The sequence below is a fragment of the Schistocerca piceifrons genome, chromosome X (assembly GCF_021461385.2).
Source record: "Schistocerca piceifrons isolate TAMUIC-IGC-003096 chromosome X, iqSchPice1.1, whole genome shotgun sequence".
Lineage (NCBI taxonomy): Eukaryota > Metazoa > Arthropoda > Insecta > Orthoptera > Acrididae > Schistocerca > Schistocerca piceifrons.
Window position 1 is genome coordinate 947,666,103 of NC_060149.1, and position 19,180 is coordinate 947,685,282.

Consider the following 19,180-nt stretch of genomic DNA (forward strand, 5'->3'; position numbering starts at 1 on the left):
ACAATGAGACGATTTACTCTTCTTGTACTTAAGTCGGCATTGTGCCTTTTGTTTTAAACGCCGACGCAGTTTCTATATTTCATCGTCAATGTGATGGTCCAAGGCATAGAGTAAAGCTGCAGTAGTGCGTCGGAATCTAACACTGATCTCACAGGAAACGCCCCATAGCAAACCAGAAACAGTGAGAAGATTTACTCTTCTTGTACTTAAGTCGGCATTGTGCCATTTGTATTAAATCGCGACCCAATTCCGTGTTTCATCGTCAATGTGAAGGTCCAAGGGATTGAGTAGCGCTGCACTAGTACATCGGAATCTAATACTGATCTCCCAGGAAACGCTCAAAGCAAACCAAAAACATTGAGAAAATTTTCTCTACATGTACTTAAGTCGGCATTGTGCCTTTTGTATTAAATCCAGTCGCAATTTCTGTGTTTCATCGCCAATGTGAACGTCCAATGGATAGTGTAAAGCTGCAGTAGTGCATCAAATCTAATACTTATCTCCCAGGAAACGCTCAAAGCAAACCACAAACAATGAGAAGATTTACTCTACTCGTACTTATGTCGGCATTGTGCCTTTTGTATTAAATCCCGACGCAATTTTTGTGTTTCATCGCCAATGTGATGGTCCAACTGATAGAGTAAGTCTGCAGTTGTGCATCGGAATCTAATAATGAACTCCCAGGAAATGCTCAAAGCAAACCAGAAACAATGAGAAGATTTACTCCTCTTGTACTTAAGTCGGCATTGTGCCTTTTGTATTAAATCCTGACGTAATTTCTGTGTTTCATCGTCAATTTGAAGGTCCAAGGAATAGAGTAAAACAGCAGTAGTGCATCGGAATCTAATACTGATCTCCCAGGATACGCTCAAAGCAAACGACATACATTGAGAAGATTTACTCTTCTAGTACTTCAGTCGGCATTGTGCCTTTTGTATTAAATCCCAACGCACTTTCTGTATTTCATCGTCAATTTGAAGGTCCAAGGGATAGGCTCAAGCTGCAGTAGTCCATCGGAATCTAATACTGATCTCCCAGGAAACTCTCAAAGCAAACCACAAACAATGAGAAGATTTTCTCTTCTTGTACTTAAGTCGGCATTGTGCCTTTTGATATAAAAGCCGACGCAGTTTCTGTGTTTCATCGTCAATGCGATGGTCCAAGCGATAGAGTAAAGCTGCAGTAGTGCGTCGGAATCTAACACTGATCTCACACGAAACGCTCATAGCAAACCAGAAACAATGAGAAGATTATCTCTTCTTGTACGTAAGTCGGCATTGTGGCTCTTGTATTAAATCCCGACGCAATTTCTGTGTTTCATCGTCAATGTGAATGTCCAAGGGATAGAGTAAAACTGCTGTAGTGCATCGGAATCTAATACTTATCTCCCGGGAAACGCTCAAAGCAAACCACAAGCAATGAGAAGCTTTCCTCTTCTTGTACGTAAGTCGGCAGTATGCCTTTTGTATTAAATCCCGACGCAATTTCTGTGATTCATAGTCATTTTGAAGGTCGACGGGATAGAGGAAAGCTGCAGTCGTGTATCGGAATCTAATACTTATCTCCCAGGAAACGCTCATAGCAAACCAGACACACTGAGAAGATTTACTCTTCTGGTACTTAAGTCTTCATTGTGCCGTTTGTATTAAAACCCTATGCAATTGCTGTGTTTCATCGCCAATGTGATGGTCTAAGGGATAGAGTAAAGCTGCAGTAGTGCATCGTAATCTAATACTTATCTACCAGGAAACGCTCAAAGCAAACCACAAACAATGAGACGATTTACTCATCTTGCACTTAAGTCGGCATTGTGTCTTTTGTATTAAATCCCGACACAATTTCTGTGTTTCATCGTCAATGCGAAGGTCCAAGGGATATAGTTAGGTTTCAGTAATGGATCGGAATCTAATACTGATCTCCCAGGAAACGCTCAAAGCAAACCACAAACAATCAGAAGATTCACTCTTCTTGTACGTAAGTCGGCATTGAGCCTTTTGTATTAAATCCCGACGCAATTTCTGTGTTTCATCGTCAATGTGAAGGTGCTAGGGATAGAGTAAGGCTGCAGTATTGCATCGGAATCTAATACTGTTCTCCCAGGAAACGTTCAAATCAAGCCAGAGACAATGATAAGGTATACTCTTGTGGTACTTAAGCCGGCATTGTGCCTTTTGTATTATTTCCTGACGTAAATTCTGTGTTTCATCGTAATAGTGAGGGTCCAAGGGATAGAGTAAAGCTGCATTAGTGCGTCGGAATCTAACACTGATCCCCCAGGAAACGCTCAAAGCAAACCAGAAACAATGAGAAGATTAACTCTTCTTGTACTTCACTCGGTATAGTGCCTTTTGTATTAAATCCCGACGCAATTTCTGTGTTTCATCGACAATGTGAAGGTCCAAGGGATAGAGTAAAGCTGCAGTTGTGCAGCGGAATTTAATACTGATCTCCCAGGAAACGCTCAAATCAAGCCAGAAACAATGAGAAAGTATACTCGTCTGGTACTTAAGTCGGCATTGTGCCTTTTGTATTAAATTCCACGCAATTTCTGCGTCTCGTCGTCAATGTGAAGGTCCAAGGGATAGAGTAAAGCAGCAGTAGTGCATCGGAATCTAATACTTATCTCCCAGGAAACTCTCAAAGCAAACCACAAACAATGACAAGATTTACTCTTCTTGTACTTAAGTCGGCATTGTGCCTTTTGTATAAATCCCGACGCCATTTCTGTGCTTCATCGTCAATGTGAAGGTCCAAGGGATAGAGTACAGCTGCAGTAGTGCATTGGAATCTAATGCAGATCTCCCAGGAAACGCTCAAATCAAGCCAGAAACATTGATAAGGAATACTCTTGTGGTACTTAATTCGGCATTGTACCTTTTGTATTAAATCCCTTCGCAATTTCTGTTTTTCATCGTCAATGTGAAGGTCCAAGGGATAGAGAAACTGCACTAGTGCATCGGAATCTAATACTTATCCCCCAGGAAACGCTCAAAGCAAACCACAAACAATGAGAAGCTTTATTCTTCTGGTGCTTATGTCGGCATTGTGCATTTTGTATTAAATCCCGACGCAATTTCTGTGTTTCATCGTCAATGTAAAGGTGTAAAGTATAGCGTTTAGCTGCAGTAATGCATCGGAATCTAATACTGACCTCCCAGGATACGCTCAAAGCAAACCAGAAACAATGAGAAGATTTGCTCTTCTTGTACTTAAGTCGGCATTGTGCCGTTAGTATTAAATCCCGGTGCAATTGCTGTGTTTCATCGCCCATGTGAACGTCTAAGGGATAGAGTAAAGCTGCAGAAGTGCATCGAAATCTAATACTGGTCTCCCAGGAGACGCTCAGAGCATTCCACAAACAATGAGAAGATTTTCTCTTCTTGTACTTAAGACGGCATTGTGCCTTTTGCATTAAATCCCGACGCAATTTCTGTGTTTCATCGTCAATTTGAAGGTCCATGTGATAGAGGAAATCTGCAGTAGTGTATCGGAATCTAATACTTATCTCCCAGGAAACGCTGATATCAAACCAGACACAATGAGAAGATTTACTCTTCTTGTACATAAGTCGAAATTGTTCCGTTTGTATTAAATCCCGACGCAAATTCTGTGCTTCATCGTAATTGTGAGGGTCAAAGGGATTGAGTAAAGCTGCAGTAGTGCGTCGGAATCTGTCACTGATCTCCCAGGAAACGCTCAAAGCAAACCAGAAACAAAGAGAAGGTTAACTCTTCTTGTACGTATGTCGGCATTGTTCTTTTTGTATTAAATCCCGACGCAATTTCTGTGTTTCATAGTTAATGTGATGGTCCTAGGGATAGAGTAAAGATGCAGTAGTGCATCGAAATCTAATACTTATCTCCCGGGAAACGCTCAAAGCAAACCACAAACAATGAGAAGCTTTACTCTTCTTGTACGTAAGTCGGCAGTATGCCTTTTGTATTTAATCCCGACGCAATTTCTGTGATTCATAGTCAATTTGAAGGTCGATGGGATAGAGGAAAGCTGCAGTCGTGTATCGGAATCTAATACTTATCTCCCAGGAAACGCTCATAGCAAACCAGACACAATGAGAAGATTTACTCTTCTGGTGCTTAAGTCGGCATTGTGCCGTTTGTATTAAAACCCTACGCAATTGCTGTGTTTCATCGCCAATGTGATCGTCTATGGGATAGAGTAAAGCTGCAGTAGTGCATCGTAATCTAATACTTATCTACCAGGAAACGCTCAAAGCAAACCACAAACAATGAGACGATTTACTCTTCTTGTACTTAAGTCGGCATTGTGCCTTTTGTTTTAAACGCCGACGCAGTTTCTATATTTCATCGTCAATGTGATGGTCCAAGGCATAGAGTAAAGCTGCAGTAGTGCGTCGGAATTTAACACTGATCTCACAGGAAACGCCCCATAGGAAACCAGAAAGAGTGAGAAGATTTACTCTTCTTGTACTTAAGTCGGCATTGTGCCATTTGTATTAAATCGCGACCCAATTCCGTGTTTCATCGTCAATGTGAAGGTCCAAGGGATTGAGTAGCGCTGCACTAGTACATCGGAATCTAATACTGATCTCCCAGGAAACGCTCAAAGCAAACCAAAAACATTGAGAAAATTTTCTCTACATGTACTTAAGTCGGCATTGTGCCTTTTGTATTAAATCCAGTCGCAATTTCTGTGTTTCATCGCCAATGTGAACGTCCAATGGATAGTGTAAAGCTGCAGTAGTGCATCGAATCTAATACTTATCTCCCAGGAAACGCTCAAAGCAAACCACAAACAATGAGAAGATTTACTCTTCTCGTACTTATGTCGGCATTGTGCCTTTTGTATTAAATCCCGACGCAATTTTTGTGTTTCATCGCCAATGTGATGGTCCAACTGATAGAGTAAGTCTGCAGTTGTGCATCGGAATCTAATAATGAACTCCCAGGAAATGCTCAAAGCAAACCAGAAACAATGAGAAGATTTACTCCTCTTGTACTTAAGTCGGCATTGTGCCTTTTGTATTAAATCCTGACGTAATTTCTGTGTTTCATCGTCAATTTGAAGGTCCAAGGAATAGAGTAAAACAGCAGTAGTGCATCGGAATCTAATACTGATCTCCCAGGATACGCTCAAAGCAAACGACATACATTGAGAAGATTTACTCTTCTAGTACTTCAGTCGGCATTGTGCCTTTTGTATTAAATCCCGACGCACTTTCTGTATTTCATCGTCAATTTGAAGGTCCAAGGGATAGGCGCAAGCTGCAGTAGTCCATCGGAATCTAATACTGATCTCCCAGGAAACTCTCAAAGCAAACCACAAACAATGAGAAGATTTTCTCTTATTGTACTTAAGTCGGCATTGTGCCTTTTGATTTAAAAGCCGACGCAGTTTCTGTGTTTCATCGTCAATGCGATGGTCCAAGCGATAGAGTAAAGCTGCAGTAGTGCGTCGGAATCTAACACTGATCTCACACGAAACGCTCATAGCAAACCAGAAACAATGAGAAGATTATCTCTTCTTGTACGTAAGTCGGCATTGTGGCCCTTGTATTAAATCCCGACGCAATTTCTGTGTTTCATCGTCAATGTGAAGGTCTAAGGGATAGAGAAAAGCTGCAGTAGTGCATCCGAATCTAATACTGATCTCCCAGGAAACGCTCAAATCAAACCAGAAACAATGATAAGGTATACTCTTCTGGTACTTAAGTCGGCATTGTGCCTTTTGTATTAAATCCCACGCAATTTCTGTGTATCGTCGTCAATGTGAAGGTCCAAGGGATAGAGTAAAGCTGCAGTAGTGCATCGGAATCTAATACTGATCTCCCAGGAAACGCTCAAATCAAGCCAGAAACAATGATAAAGTACACTCTTCTGGTACTTAAATCGCCATTGTGCCTTTTGCATTAAATCCCGACGCAATTTCTGTGTTTCATCGTCAATGTGAAGGTCCAAGGGATAGAGAAAAGCAGCAGTAGAGCATCCGAATCTAATACTTATCTCCCTGGAAACTCTCAAAGCAAACCACAAACAAAGAGAAGATTTACTCTTCTTGTACTTAAGTCGGCATTGTGCCTTTTGTATTAAATCCCGACGCAATTTCTGGGCTTCATCGTCAATGTGAAGGTCCAAGGGATAGAGTACAGCTCCAGTAGTGCATCGGAATCTAATACTGATCTCCCAGGAAACGCTCATATCAAGCCAGGAACAATGACAAAGTATACTCTTCTGGTACTTAAGTCGGCATTGTGCCTTTTGTATTAAATACCGACGCAATTTCTTTGTTTCATCGCCAATGTGAAGGTCAAAGGAATAGAGTAAAGCTGCAGTAGTGCATCGGAATCTAATGCAGATCTCCAAGGAAACGCTCAAATCAAGCCAGAAACAATGATAAGGAATACTCTTCTGGTACTTAATTCGGCATTGTGCCTTTTGTATTAAATCCCTTCGCAATTTCTGTTTTTCATCGTCAATGTGAAGGTCCAAGGGATAGAGAAAAACTGCAGTAGTGCATCGGAATCTAATACTTATCCCCCAGGAAACGCTCAAAGCAAACCACAAACAATGAGATGCTTTACTCTTCTGGTGCTTATTTCGGCATTGTGCATTTTGTATTAAATGCAGACGCAATTTCTGTGTTTCATCGTCAATGTGAATGCATCGGAATCTAATACTGACCTCCCAGGATACGCTCAAAGCAAACCAGAAACAATGAGAAGATTTGCTCTTTTTGTACTTAAGTCGGCATTGTGCCATTAGTATTAAATCCCGATGCAATTGCTGTGTTTCATCGCCAATGTGATCGTCTAAGGGATAGAGTAAAGCTGCAATAGTGCATGGGAATCTAATACTTATCTCCCAGGTAACGCTCAAAGCAAACCACAAACAATAAGAAGATTTACTCTTCTCGTACTTAAGTCGGCATTGTGCCTTTTGTATTAAATCCCGACGCACTTTCTGTATTTCATCGTCAATGTGAAGGCCCAAGGGACAGAGTAAAGCTGCAGTAGTGCATCGGAATCTAATACTGATCTCCCAGGAAATGCTCAAAGCAAACCAGAAACAATGAGAAAGTTTCCTCATCTTGTACTTAAGTCGGCATTGTGCCTTTTGCATTAAATGCCGACGCAATCTCTGTGTTTCATCGTCAATGTGAAGGTCCAAGCGATAGAGTTAAGCTGCAGTAGTGCATCGGAATCTAACACTGATCCCCTAGGAATGGCTCAAAGCAAACCACCAGCAATGTCAAGATTGACTCTTCTTGTTCTTATGTCGGCATTGTGCCATTTGTATTAAATCCCGACGCAATTCTATATTTAATCGTCAATGTGAAATTCCAAGGGTTTGCGTAAAGCTGCAGTAGTGCATCGGAATCTAATACTGATCTCCCAGGAAACGCTCAAAGCAAACCAAAATCATTGAGAAAATTAACCCTACTTGTACCTAAGTCGGCATTGTGCCCTTTGTTTTAAATCCCGAAGCAATTTCTGTGTTTCATTGCCAATGTGAACGTCCAAGGGATAGAGTGAAGCTGCAATAGTGTATGGGAATCTAATACTTATCTCCCAGGTAACGCTCAAAGCAAACCACAAACAATAAGATGATTTACTCTTCTCGTACTTAAGTCGGCATTGTGCATTTTGTATTAAATCCCGACCCAATTTCTGTGTTTCATCGTCAATGTGAAGGTGCAAGGGATAGTGTAAATCTGCAGTTGTGCATCGGAATCTAATACTGAACTCCCAGGAAACGCTCAAAGCAAAACAACAAACCATGAGAAGATTTACTCTTCTTGTACTAATGTCAGCATTGTGCCTTTTGTATTAAATACCGGCGCAATTTCTGTGTTTCATCGTCAATTTGAAGGTCCAAGGGATGGAGTAAAACAGCAGTAGTGCATCGGAATCTAATACAGATCTCCCAGGACACGCTCAAAGCGAACGACATACAATGAGAAAATTTACTCTTCTAGTACTTGAGTCGGCATTGGGCCTTTTGTATTAAATCCCGATGCACTTTCTGTGTTTCATCGTCAATATGAAGGTCCAAGGGACAGAGTAAAGCTGCAGTAGTGCATCGGAATCTAATACTGATCTCCCAGGAGACGCTCAGAGCAAACGAGAAACAATGAGAAGGTTTCCTCTTCTTGTACTTACTCGGCATTGTGCATTTTGCATTAAATGCCGACGCAACCTCTGTGTATCATGGTCAATGTGAAGGTCCAAGCGATAGAGTTAAGCTGCAGTAGTGCATCGGAATCTAACACTGAACCCATAGCAATGGCTCAAAGCAAACCTCTAACAATGAGAAGATTTTCTCTTCTTGTACTTAAGTCGGCATTGTGCATTTTGTATCAAATCCCGACGCAGTTTCTGTGTTTCTTCGTCTATGGAAAGGTCCATTGGATAGAGTCGAGCTGCAGAAGTGCGTCGGAATCTAACACTGATCTCCCAGGAAACGCTCAAAGCAAACCAGAAGCAATGAGAAGATTAACTCTTCTTGTACTTAAGTCGGCATCGTGCCTTTTTGTATTAATTCCCAACGGAAATTCTGTGTTTCAATGTGAAGGTACTAGGAATAGAGTAAAGCTGCAGTAATGCATCGGAATCTAATACTGACCTCCCAGGATTCGCTCAAAGCAAACCAGAAACAATGAGAAGATTTACTATTCTTCTACTTAAGTCGGCATTGTGCCGTTAGTATTAATTCCTCATGAAATAGCTGTGTTTCATCGCCAATGTGAACGTCTAAGGGATAGAGGAAAGCTGCAGAAGTGCATCGACATCTAATACTTATCTACCAGGTAACGCTCAAAACAAACCACAAACAATGAGAAGATTAAATCTTCTTGTACTTAAGTCGGCATTGTGCCTTTTGTATTAAATCCTGACGCAGATTCTGTGTTTCATCGTAATTGTAAGGGGCCAAGGGATAGAGTAAACCTGCAGTAGTGCGTCGGAATCTAACACTGATCTCCCAGGAAACGCTCAAAGCAACCAGAAACAATGTGAAGATTAACTCTTCTTGTACTTATATCGGCATTTTGCCTTTTGTGTTAAATGCCGCAGCAAGTTCTGTGTCTTATCGTCAAAGTGAAGGTCCTAGGGATAGAGTAAAGCTGCAGTAATGCATCGGAATCTAATACTGATCTCCCAGCAAACGCACAAATCAAGCTAGAAACAAAGATAAGGTATACTCGTTTGGTACTTAAGTCGGCGTTGTGCCTTTTGTATTAAATCCCGACGAAATTTCTGTGTCTCATCGCCAATGTGAAGGTCCAAGGGATAGGGTAAGGCTGCAGTAATGCATCGGAATCTAACACTGATCTCCCAGGAAACGCCCAAGCAAACCACAAACTGTGAGATGATTTACTCTTCTTGTACTTCAGACGGTATTGTGCCTTTTGTATTAAATCACGACGCAATTCTGTGTTTCATCGTCAATGTGAAGGTCCATGGGAGTGAGTAAAGCTGCAGTAGTGCATCGGAATCTAATACTGATCTCCCAGGAACCGCTCAAAGAAAACCAAAATCATTGAGAAAATTTACTCTACTTGTACTTATGTCGGCATTGTGCCCTTTGTATTAAGTCCCGATGCAATTTCTGTGTTTCATCGCCAATGTGAACGTCCAAGGGATAGATTAAAGGTGCAGTAGTGCATCGGAATCTAATACTTATCTCCCAGGAAGCGCCCAATGCAAACCACAAACTATGAGAAGATTTACTCTTCTCGTACTTAAGTCTGCATTGTGCCTTTTGTATTAAATCCCGACCCAATTTCTGTGTTTCATCGTCAATGTGAAGGTCCAAGGGATAGAGTATGTCTGCAGTAGTGCATCGGAATCTAATACTGAACTCCCAGGAAACGCTCAAAGCAAACCACAAACCATGAGAAGAGTTACTCTTCTTGTACTTATGTCGGCATTGTGCCTTTTGTATTAAATCCCGACGCAATTTCTGTGTTTCATCGTCAATTTGAAGGTCCAAGGGATGGAGCAAAACAGCAGTAGTGCATCGAAATCTAATATTGATCTCCCAGGACACGCTCAAAGCGAACAACTTACAATGAGAAGATTTACTCTTCTAGTACTTGAGTCGGCATTGTGACTTTTGTATTAAATCCCGAGGCACTTTCTGTGTTTCGTCGTCAATGTGAAGGTCCAAGGGACAGAGTAAAGCTCCAGTAGTGCATCGGAATCTAATACTGGTCTCCCAGGAGACGCTCAGAGCAAACCAGAATCAATGAGAATGTTTCCTCTTCTTGTACTTAAGTCGGAATTGTGCCTTTTCCAATTACATGCCGACGCAACCTCTGTGTTTCATCGTCAATGTGAAGGTCCAAACGATAGAGTTAAGCTGCAGTATTGCATCGGAATCTAACACTGAACCCCTAGGAATGGCTCAAAGCAAACGTCAAGCAATGAGAAGATTTACTCTTCTTGTACTTAAGTCGGCATTGTGCATTTTGTATTATATCCCGACGCAGTTTCTGTGTTTCATCGTCAATGTGAAGGTCCAAGGGAAAGAGTAGAGCAGCAGTAGTGCGTCGGAATCTAATACTGATCTCCCAGGAAACGCTCAAAGCAAACCAGAAACAATGAGAAGATTAACTCTTCTCGTATTGAAGTCGGCATCAATCCTTTTTGTAATAAATCCCGACGCAATTTCTGTGTTTCAATGTGAAATTACTAGGGATAGAGTAAAGCTGCAGTAGTGCATCGGAATCTATTACTTATCTCCCAGGAAATGCTCAAAGAAAACAACAAACAGTGAGAAGCTTTACTCTTCTGGTTCTTAAGTCGATATTATGCATTATGTATTAAATGCTGACGCAATTTCTGTGTATCATCGCCAATGTGAAGGTCCAAGGGATTGAGTATTATTCCAGTATTGCATCGGAATCTAATACTGATCTCCCAGGAAACGCTCAAAGCAAACCAAAAACATTGAGAAAATTTACTCTACTTGTACTTAAGTCGGCATTGTGCCTTTTGTATTAAATCCCGACGGAATTTCTGTGTTTCATCGCCAATGTGAACGTCCAAGGGATAGAGTAAAGCTGCAGTATTGCATTGAATTCTAATACTTATCTCCCAGGTAACGCTAAAAGCAAACCACAAACAATGAGAAGATTTACTCTTCTCGTACTTAGGTCGACATTGTGCCTTTTGTATTAAATCCCGACGCAATTTCTGTGTTTCATCGCCAATGAGAAGGTCCAAGGGATTGAGTATTATTCCAGTATTGCATCGGAATCTAATACTGATCTCCCAGGAAACGCTCAAAGCAAACCAAAAACATTGAGAAAATTTACTCTACTTGTACTTAAGTCGGCATTGTGCCTTTTGTATTAAATCCCGACGCAATTTCGGTGTTTCATCGCCAATGCGAACGTCCAAGGGATAGAGTAAAGCTGCAGCATTGCATTGAATTCTAATACTTATCTCCCAGGTAACGCTCAAAGCAAACCACAAACAATGAGAAGATTTACTCTTCTCGTACTTAGGTCGACATTGTGCCTTTTGTATTAAATCCCGACGCAATTTCTGTGTTTCATCGCCAATGTGAAGGTTCAAGGAATAGAGTAAATCCGCAGTAGTGCATCGGAATCTATTACTGAACTCCCAGGAAACGCTCAAAGCAAACCACAAACAATTAGAAGATTTACTCTTCTTGTACTTCAGTCGGCATTGTGCCTTTTGTGTTAAATCCCGACTCACTTTCTGTGTTTCATCGTCAATGTGAAGGTCCAAGCGACAGAGTAAGGCTGCAGTAGTGCATCGGAATCTAATACTGATCTCCCAGGAAACGCTCAAAGCAAACCAGAAACAATGAGAAGGTTTCTTCTTCTTGTACTTAAGTCGGCATTGTGCCTTTTGCATTAAATGCCGACGCAATCTCTGTGTTTCATCGTCAATGTGAAGGTACAAGCGATTGAGTTAAACTGCAGTAGTGCATCGGAATCTAATACTGATCCCCTAGGAATGGCTCAAAGCAAACCACTAGCAATGAGAAGATTTGCCCCTCTTGTACTTAAGTCGGCATTGTGCCATTTGTATTAAATCCTGACTCAAGTCTGTGATTCATCGTCAATGTGAAGGTCCTTGGGATTGAGTAAAGCTGCAGTACTGCATCGGAATGTAATATTGATCTCCCAGGAAACGCTCAAAGCAAACCAAAAACACTGGGAAAATTTACTCTACTTGTACTTAAGTCGGCATTGTGCCTTTTGTATTATTTCCCGACGCGATTTCTGTGTGTAATCGTCAATTTGAAGGTCCAAGGGATAGAGTAAAACAGTATTAGTGGATCGGAATCTAATACTGATCTCCCAGGATACGCTCAAAGCAAACGTCATATAATGAGAAGATTTACTCTTCTTGTACTTCAGTCGGCATTGTGCCTTTTGTATTAAATCCCGACGCCCTTTCTGTGTTTAATCGTCAATGTGAAGGTCAAAGGGATAGAGTAAAGCTGCAGTAGTGCTTCGGAATCTAATACTGATCTCCCAGGAAACGCTCAAAGCAAACCAAAAACAATGAGAAGATTTACTCTTTTTGTACTTAAGTCGGCATTGTGGCTTTTGTATTAAAACCCGACGCAATGTCTGTGTTACATCGTCAATGTGAAGGTACTAGGGATAGAGTAAGGCTGCAGAAGTGCATCGGAATCTAATACTGACCTCCCAGGAAACGCTCAAAGCAAACCACAAACAATGAGAAGATTTACTCTTTTGGTACTTAAGTCGGCATTGTGGCTTTTGTATTTAAACCCGACGCAATGTCTGTGTTTCATCGTCAATGTGAATGTCCAGGGGATGGAGTAAAGCTGCAGTAGTGCATCGGAATCTAATATAGATCTCCCACGAATCGTTCAAAACAATCCACAAACATTGAGAAGATTTACTCTTCTTGTACATAAGTCGGCATTGTGTCTTTTGTATTAAATCCCGACGCATTTTCTGTGTTTCATCGTCAATGTGAAGGTCCAAAGGATAGAGTAAAGCTGCAGGAGTGCATCGGAATCTAATACTTTTCTCCCAGGAAACACTCAAAGCAAACCACAAACAATGAGAAGATTTACTCTTCTTGTACTTCAGTCGGCATTGTGCCTTTTGTATTAAATCCCGACGCAATTTCTGTGTTTCATCGTCAATGTGAAAGTCCAAGGGATAGAGTAAAGCTGCAGTAGTGCATCGGAATCTAAAACTGATCTCCCAGGAAATGCTAAAAACAAACCACAAACTATGAGAAGATATACTCCTTTTGTACTTAAGTCGTCATTGTGCCTTTTTTTATTAAATCCCGACGCAATTTCAGTGTTTCTTCGTCAATGTGACGGTCCAAGGGACAGAGTAAATCTGCAGTAGCGCATCGTATCTAGTACTGATCTCCCAGGAAACGCTCAAAGCAAACCACAAACACTGATAAGATTGACTATTCTTGTACTTAAATTCGCATTGTGCCTTTTGTATTAAATCCCGCGCAATTTTTGTGTTTCATCGTCAATGTGAAGTCCCTAGGGATAGAGTAAAGCAGCAGTTGTTCATCGGAATCTAATACTGCTCTCCAATGAAACACTCAAAGCAAACCACAAACAATGAGCAGATTTACTCTTCTTATACTTAAGTCGGCATTGTGCATCTTGTATTAAAACCCGATGCAATATCTGTGTTTCATCGTCAGTGTAAAGGTACAAGGGATAGAGTAAAGCTGCAGTAGTGCAACGGAATCTATTACTGATCTCCCAGGAAACGCTCAAAGCAAACCACAAACATTGAGAAGATTTACCCTTTTTGTACTTAAATCGGCATTGTGCCTTCTGTATCAAATCCTGACGCAATTTCTGTGTCTCATCGTCAATATGAAGGTCCCAGGGATAGAGTAAAGCTGCAGTTGTGCATCGGAATCTAGTACTTATCTCCCAGGAAACGCTCAAAACGAACCAGAAACATTGAGAAGATTAACTCTTCATGTACTTAAGTCAGCATTGTGTCTTTAGTATTATATCCCGACGCAAATTCTGTGTTTCATCGTTAATGTGAAAGTCCAAGGGTTAGAGTAAAGCCGCAGTAGTGCATCGGAATCTAATACTGATCTCCCAGGAAACGCTCAAAGCAAACCAAAAACATTGAGATGATTTACTCTTCTAGTACTTAAGTCGGCATTTAGCCTTTTGTATTAAACCTCGATGCAATTTCTGTGTTTCATCGCCAATGTGAACTTCCAAGGGATAGAGTAAAGCTGCAGTAGTGCATCGGAATCTAATACTTATCTCCCAGGAAACGCTCAAAGCAAACCACAAACAATGGGAAGATTTACTCTTCTTGTACGTAAGTCAGCATTGAGTCTTCTGTATTAAATCCCGACGCAAATTCTGTGTTTCATCGTCAATGAGAAGGTCCAAGGAATAGAGAAAAGCTGCAGTAGTGCATCCGATTCTAATACTAATCTCCCAGGAAAATGTTAAAGCAAACCACAAACAATGAGAAGATTTACTCTTCTTATATTTAAGTCAGCATTGTGCCTTTCGTATTAAATCCCGACGCATTTCTGTGTTTCATCGTCAATGTGAAGGTCCAAGAGATAGAGTAAAGCTGCAGTAGTGCATCGGAATCTAATACTGATCTCCCAGGAAACGCTCAAAGCAAACCACAAACAATGAGCAGATTTACTTTTCTTGTACTTATGTCGGCATTATCCCTTTTGTATTAAATGGCGACGCAATTTCTTTGTTTCATCGTCAATGTGAAGGTCCTAGGGAAAGAGTAATGCAGCAGTAGTGCATCGTAATTTAACACTGATCTCCTAGGAAAATCTCAAATCAATCCAGAAACAATGATAAGGTATACTCTTCTTGTACTTAAGTCGCCATTGTGCCTTTTGTATTAAATCCCGACGCAATATCTATGTTTCATCGTAAATGTGAAGGTCCAAGGGATAGAGTAAAACTGCAGTAGTGCATTCGAATCTAATACTTATCTCCCAGGAAACGCTCAAAGCAAACCAGAAACAATGAGAAGATTTACTCTTGTTGTACTTAAGTCTGCATTGTGCCTTTCGTATTAGATCCCGACGCATTTCTGTGTTTCATGGTCAATGTGAACGTCCAAGGGATAGAGTAAGGCTGCAGCAATGCATTGGATTCTAATACTGATCTCCCAGGAAACGCTCAAAGCAAACCACAAACTATGAGAAGATTTACTCTTCTTGAACTTAAGTCGTCATTGTGCGTTTTTATTAAATCCCTACGCTGTTTCTGTGTTTCATCGTCAATGTGAAGGTCCAAGGGATAGAGTAAAGCTGCAGTGGTGCTTCTTAATCTAACACTGATCTCCCTGGAGAAGCTCTAACCAAACCAGAAACAATGAGAAAATTAACTCCTCTTGTACTTAAATCGGCATTGTGCCTTTTGTAAATAATCCCGACGCAATTTCTGTGTTTCATCGTCAATATGAAGGTTCTAGGGATAGAGTTAAGCTGCAATAGAGCATCGGAATCTAACACTGATCCCCTACGAAACGCTCAAAGCAACCCACTAACAATGAGAAGATTTACTCTTCTTGTACATTAGTCGGCATTGTGACTTTTGTATTAAATCCCGACGCTATTTCTGTGTTTTATCGTCAATTTGGAGGCCCAAGGGATACAGAAAAACAGCAGTTGTCCATCGGAATCTAATACTGATCTCCCAGAAAACGCCCAAAGCAAACCACAAACAATCAGAAGATTAACTCTTCTTATACTTAAGTAGGCATTGTGCATTTTGTATTAATACCCGATGCAGTATCTGTGTTTCATCGTCAGTGTGCAAGTCCAAGGGATAGAGGAAAGCTGCAGTAGAGCATCCGAATCTAATACTTTTCTACCAGGGAACTCTCAAAGCAAACCACAAACAATGAGATGATTTAGTCTTCCTGTACTTAAGTCTGCATTGTGCCTTTTGTATTAAATCCCAACGCAATTTCTGTGTTTCATTGTCAATGTGATGGTAAAAGGGATAGCGTAAAGCTGCAGTAGAGCATTGGAAGCTAATACTGACCTCCCAGGATAAGATCAAAGCAAACCAGAAACAATGTAAAGGTCTACTCTTCTTGTACCTAAGTCGGCATTGTGCCTATTCTATTAAATCCCGACGTAATCTCTGTGTTTCATCGTCAATGTGAAGGTACAAGGGATAGAGTAAAGCTGCAGTAGTGCATTGCAATCTAATACTGATCTCTCAGGAAACGCTCAAAGCAAACCACAAACAATGAGAAGATTTACTCTTCTTATACTTAAGTCGGCATTGTGTCTTTTGATTTAAATCCCGACGCAATTTCTGTGTCTCATCGTCAATGTGAAGGTCCAAGGGATAGTGTAAAGCTGCAGTAGTGCATCGGAATCTAATACTGATCTCCCAGGAAACGCTCAAATCAAACCACGATCAATGAGAAGATTTACTCTTCCTGTACGTAAGTCGGCATTGTGCCTTTTGTATTAAGTCCCGACGCAATTTCTGTGTTTCATCGTTAATGTGAAAGTCCAAGGGATAGAGTAAAGCCGCAGTAGTGCTTCGGAGTCTAATACTGATCTCCAAGGAAACGCTCAAAGCAAACCAAAAACATTGAGAATATATACCCTTCTTGTTCTTATGACAGCATTGTGCATTTGGGATTAAATCCCGACGCAATTTCTGTGTTTCAAAGCCAATGTGAAGATCCTAGGCATAGAGTAAAGCTGCAGTGGTGCATCGGAATCTATTACCTATCTCCCAGGAAACGCTTAAAGCAAACCACAAACAATGAAAAGATTTACTCTTCTTGTACTTATGTCGGCTTTGGGCCTTTTGTATTAATTCCCGACGCAATTTCTATGATTCATCGTCAATGTGAAGGTCCAAGGAATAGAGTAAAGCTGCAGTAGTGTATCCGAATCTAAATACTTATCTCCCAGGAAGCTCGCAAAGCAAACCACAAACATTGAGAAGATTTACTCTTCTTGAACTTAAGTCAGCATTGTGCCTTTTGTAATAAATCCCGACGCAATTTCTGCGTTTCATCGTCAAAGTGAAGGTCCATGGGATAAAGTTAAGCTGCAGTAGTGCATCGGAATCTAATACTAATCTCACAGGAAACGCGCAAAGCATATGACAAACAATGAGAAGGTTTACTCTACTAGTGCTTAAGTCGGCATTGTGCCTTTTGTATTAAATCCTGTAGCAATTTCTGTTTTTCATCGTCAATGTGAAGGCCCAAGGGATAGAGTAGATCTGCAGGTTTGCACTGGAATCTAACACTGAACTCCCAGTAAACGCTCAAAGCAAACCACAAACAATGGGGAGTTTTACTCTGCTTGTACATATGTCGGCATTGTGCCCTATGTATTAAATCCCGACGCTATATCTGTGTTTCATCGTCAATTTGAAGGTCCAAGGGATAGGGTAAAACAGCAGTAGTGCATCGGAATCTCATACTGATCTCCCGGAAAATGCTCAAAGCAAACCACAACCAACGAGAAGATTTACTCCTTGTGTACTTAAGTCGGCATTGTGCGTTTTTTATTAAATCCCGACGCAATTTCTGTGTTTCATCGTCAATGTGAGGGTCCAAGGGATTGAGTTAAACTGCAGAAGTGCATCGAATCTAATACTGATCTCCGAGGAAACGCTCAAAGCAAACCACAAACAATGAGAAGATTGACTCTTCTTGTACTTAAGTCGGCATTGTGCCTTTTGCATTAAATCCCGCGCAATTTTTGTGTTTCATCGTCAATGTGAAGGTCCAAGGGATAGAGTAAAGCTGCAGATGTTCATCGGAATCTAATATTGATCTCCCATGAAACACTCAAAGCAAACCACAAACAATGAGAAGATTTACTCTTCTTATACTTAAATCGGCATTGTGCATTTTGTATTAAAACCCGATGCAATACCTGTGTTTCATCGTCAGTGTGCAGGTCCAAGGGATAGAGGATAGCTGCAGTAGTGCATCGGAATCTAGTCCTGATCTTCAAGGATACGCTAAAATCAAGCCAGAAACAATGATAAGGTATACGCTTCTGGTACTTAAGTCGGCATTGTACCATTTGTATTAAATCGCATCGCAATTTCTGTGTTTCATCGTCAATGTGAAGTTCCAAGGGATAGAGAAAGGCTGCAGTAGTGCATCCGAATCTTATACTTTTCTCCCAGGGAACTCTCAAAGCAAACCACAAACAATGAGATGATTTAGTCTTCCTGTCCTTAAGTCTGCATTGTGCCTTTTGAATTAAATCCCAACGCAATTTCTGTGTTTCATCGTGAATGTGATGGTAAAAGGGATAGCGTAAAGCTTCAGTAGAGCATTGGAATCTAATACTGACCTCCCAGGATAAGATCAAAGGAAACCAGAAACAATGTAAAGGTCCACTCTTCTTGTACCTAAGTCGGCATTGTGCCTGTTGTATTAAATCCCGACGCAATTTTGTGTTTCATTCTCAATGTGAAGGTACAAGAGCTAGAGTAAAGCTGCAGCAGTGCATCGGAATCTAATACTGATCTCTCAGGAAACGCTCAAAGCAAACCACAAACAACGAGAAGATTTACTCTTCTTGTACTTAAGTCAGCATTGTGCCTTATGTTTTAAATCCCGACGCAATTTCTGTGTCTCATCGTCAATGTCAAGGTCCAAAGGATAGTGTAAAGCTGCAGTAGTGCATCGGAAACTAATACTGATCTCCCAGGAAACGCTCAAACCAAACCACGATCAATGAGAAGATTTACTCTTCCTGTACGTAAGTCGGCATTGTGCCTTTTGTATTGAGTCCCGACGCAATTTCTGTGTTTCATCGTTAATGTGAAAGTCCAAGGGATAGAGTAAAGCCGCAGTAGTGCATCGGAATCTAATAATGATCTCCAAGGAAACGCTCAAAGCAAACCAAAAACATTGAGAAGATATACTCTTCTTGTCCTTAAGACAGCATTGTGCATTTTGGATTAAATCCCGACGCAATTTCTGTGTTTCATCGTCAATTTGTAGGCCCAAGGGATAGAGTAAAGCAGCAGTAGTGCATCGGAATCTAATACTGATCTCCCAGGAAACGCTCAAAGCAAACCACAAACAATGAGATGATTTACGCTTCTTGTACGTAAGTCGGCATTGTGCCTTTTGTATTAAATGCCGACGTAATTTCTGTGTTTCATCGTCAATGTGAAGGTCCACCGGATAGAGTAAAGCTGCA